Source organism: Geospiza fortis, unplaced genomic scaffold, assembly GCF_000277835.1.
Source record: "Geospiza fortis unplaced genomic scaffold, GeoFor_1.0 scaffold97, whole genome shotgun sequence".
In the NCBI taxonomy this organism is placed as follows: Eukaryota; Metazoa; Chordata; class Aves; order Passeriformes; family Thraupidae; genus Geospiza; species Geospiza fortis.
In genome coordinates, this window is record NW_005054343.1 from 4,148,817 (window position 1) to 4,152,567 (window position 3,751).

Here is a 3,751-nt window from a genome sequence, read left to right on the forward strand (position 1 = left end):
AAAAAAAAAAAAGGAAAAAAAGGAAAAAAAGGAAAAAAAGGAAAAAAAGGAAAAAAAGGAAAAAAAGGAAAAAAGGAAAAAAGGAAAAAAGGAAAAAAGGAAAAAAGGAAAAAAAGGAAAAAAAAGGAAAAAAAGGAAAAAAAAGGAAAAAAAGGAAAAAAAGGAAAAAAAGGAAAAAAAGGAAAAAAAGGAAAAAGGGAAAAAAGGGAAAAAAAAAAAAGAAAAAAGAAGAAAAAAGAGAGGATCCACCCCAAGACTTCTTCTCTTGCTGCTTTTGCTTTGCTGTTTGGAGAAAAAAAAAAGCTTAAAAACAGCCTAAAAAATACATATAGAAAATTGTTTTCTGTGTTATGCAGTCAGATCCAAGGGCAAATATATCTTTGTTGGATCAACAGTCATCACTTTTAAGTAAAACCACAGGGTTTTGTGCTGGTTGGGTGTAAGCAGGGTTTTCCCTGCCCAGCCAGTGTGGGTGCTCCTGGTGCTGAAATCACTCAGGCCTGGACTGTGTCCTGCTGATTCTGCTCCCCGTGGGAAAAAGATGGGTAAAGAAGGAAAAGAAACAGGCCCCAAATGCATGGCCCAGATGTGAAGGGCTGGGCAGTGTCACACCCACCCATCACCCACCCACCTCAAGGAGCTGGTGTGTGCTCCCTTCCAGGCTGGTACCACCACTGGTACCACCAAAGTGCCATTAGCAACCTCACCTGTCCTTGATGGACACATCTTGAGGTGTCCAGGATATCTATAGAGATATTTTTGATGTGGAGATATGGTAATAAGGCTGAAAGCCTCTCTCTGAGGCTGCTGATTAAATAAACCATCCGTATTTGATCAGAGCTCTTTGCTGTGGGCCCTGCTCATGCTTTGGAAGATCGCAGGCAAATAAGCAAGTCCCAAATTCCCCTGGCCAGCTGGAATAGTTTCTTCTCCTTCAGTTTGAGCTGTGGAAGGCACGGGAGTTTTAAGGCACCGTGTTTTTAGCCTGCGCAAGGTGCTCCCTCTGCCAGCCCCAGGAGTGGAGCAGTGGACACAGGACAGGCTCGGGGGCACCAGGGCTCCTCTCAGCACAGGCAGCACCCAGCTAAGAGCTGAGCCTAATGCTGGGGAGCAACCCTGCTCTTTCTGTGTGAAGATCTGTGTGGCCAGAAACCATCACAGAAAGGGACGAGGTTGTGCCTGAAGGAGGAATTCAGTGGGAGAAGTGGGGTCTGTGCCAGCCCTGCCCTCCTACCTCCTTGCCTGAGGCTTGAAATGTCACTTTGAGGGGAAAAGGGAGAGGCAGACTGTAGTTCACAAATGCCAATATGCCTGTTTTCTCCCAGATCAGATTTTCCTGTGTTTTCTCTCCAAGTCACAGCAGGTTCAGGGCTACCTGGAACTGCTTTTAGCAGAGAGGAAACAGAGGCTGCATTTCCAGCTCTTTGGAGCTGCCTCCATCGTGTGCAGGATCCTGGCCCAGCCTGGCTCCAGCTGCTCCCCAGCACCAAATCCAGGCTCCCTCCCGCCCTGCAGCAGCCTGTTTATTTACAGCACAGTGCTTCTTTCTAAAGATCCGGTCTCAGGGGGCAAAATGCCTTCTGTGTATGAAACCAGTACTGACTAGCTCAGACATTGTCTTCCAGAGACTGCAGGCAGCCTGAAACAATAGGGGAGTGCAGAGAGTCCTGATGCATTTCCATTTTTGGACCATGATAAATCCAAAACCTAATAGTAACAGCTCTAAAAATGGCCTGCAGTAATTAGGTGGTTGGGAATTGGTTTGTTTTTCGGCCATCACACACAATCCCTCATGGCCTCACATCTTCCTGCATTCCAGAAGATACATTTAGCCCCTCAAAATTGGACAGAGCCCCCAAGTTCCCCTCAGAAACTTTCAGAAACAAGCACCAGCTGGAGCAGGGACATGGCAAGCACAATGGAAATGGGAAGCACGCCCCAGAAGTCCTTGGCATCACATGGGAGAATTGAACCACAGACCCATCCTGTTCTTGTGTTCCATGTACAACTCGGTCCAAACCTCTGGTTTTTAAAAAATGCAACCCATGCACATAAAATAGAGCACAGAGCCCGTTTTTATCCTGAACTGCTGGATTACAGAGAACCTCTCCCAGTTTTTGGGGTTTTGCTGACACCTGGTGTTCTGGAAAAGATGCTGTGTGTTCCTGCAATTCCCCTCCCTGGCTCCCGTTGGGATGGCCACTCTCTGGGTTAGACTAGAGCCCTGAATTTGGGGCAGACCCTGAGAAATGCAGGTGTGCAGTTAGATTTGAGTCCCTCTTTTAACACCTCGAGACAAGAGCAGTGCTATAACAACATTCCTATGGTGTGTTACATCACTGCAAAGCTCATGGTACAGATGGACCCTGCCTGACCTCAGGAGTCAGCGGGACTGCAGGGGGGGAACCTCAGACCTCATTTATCATAGAGCTGTTTGGGTAGCAGGAAAGTTTAATAATCATCTTGTTCCAACCCCCTGTCATGGGTAAGAGACACCTTTCACTGGACCAGGCTGCTCCAAGCTCCATCCAACCTGAACACTTCCAGGGATGGGGCAGCCACAGCTTCTCTGGGCAACCTCACAGGAAAGAATTTCTTCCTCCTATCAGTTCACTACACTTTTTCTAAGTGGCAGTGCTTAAATCTGAGGCACTTGCTTACTCCATTGAAATATATAACCTGATGAGCAATTTCACTACCTCTTTTTCCCTTTGTTTTTGCTTTTAAACCCTTTTCAGAGTAGTCTCTGCAAAACGTGTCCCACTTTTACACCACCACGTCATTATGGCACAAAGCATGATGCTGATCTTTAAATAGGGACAGTGGCTCCCCCAGGAATAACCAGCACCACCTGCTCACAACCAGTTGCCCGAAGATTTGCTGGACCAGCATTTCTGTCTCATTCCAGATGCCTGCCCTGCCCAAATCAGATCAGTTACATCTCCCCAGGCAAACGCTGCTGCAAACAAAGTTCCATAAATAAATCCACCACAAGAATTAAATATTTATTTTTACATTCTCTCCTAGAGGATGTGTATTGTTTTACTACAACACCCTGCAGGTGTTGCAATCTTGATTAAGGATAATGAAAAACTCTGCTGCCTTTCTGAATGCCTGAGAACATGCATCTCATCCTAGAATAATGCAGTCATAGAAGGGTTAAGGTTGGAAAAGACCTCTAAGATCGCTGAGCCAAACCCTTAACCCAGCAGCAACATGTTCATCTCCAAACCGTGTCTCCAAGTGCCACATCCACACGTTTTCCGAACACTTCCAGGGATGGTGACTCCAAAATCTCACAGCTTTGAGAAAACCTTATATCTGCTTTTTTCTGACTGTGAGAACTTAATTATGGTATCTATTCTTTCTGCCCCTCCCTCAAAATAAATACAAAGTACCGAACTTCTAATTTGAAGTTGAAGCTTGGATGGAGGTGATGGTGAACCTTTCATTGTAGGGCAATACATAAATAAAAAATGTCTAGCACATAAGTATTCTTATCACAGTTTGCTAATTATTTTCTGGAAAGTTATTCTCTTGAAGAGAGTTTCAGTGCTTTTCTACCAAGAATACCATCCTGCCTACTCAGCAGCAGTTATTTACAGTAGTTTTCTCTTCTGTACAGTAAAAAAATCATAAGAAACAAAACAAACAAAAAAAAATCATAAACAAAAAACCAACAGAAACAAACAAAACAAAACCCCAAACCAAACAAAAAAAACCCCCAGTGTCCACCCTTGGTTCAGTGCAG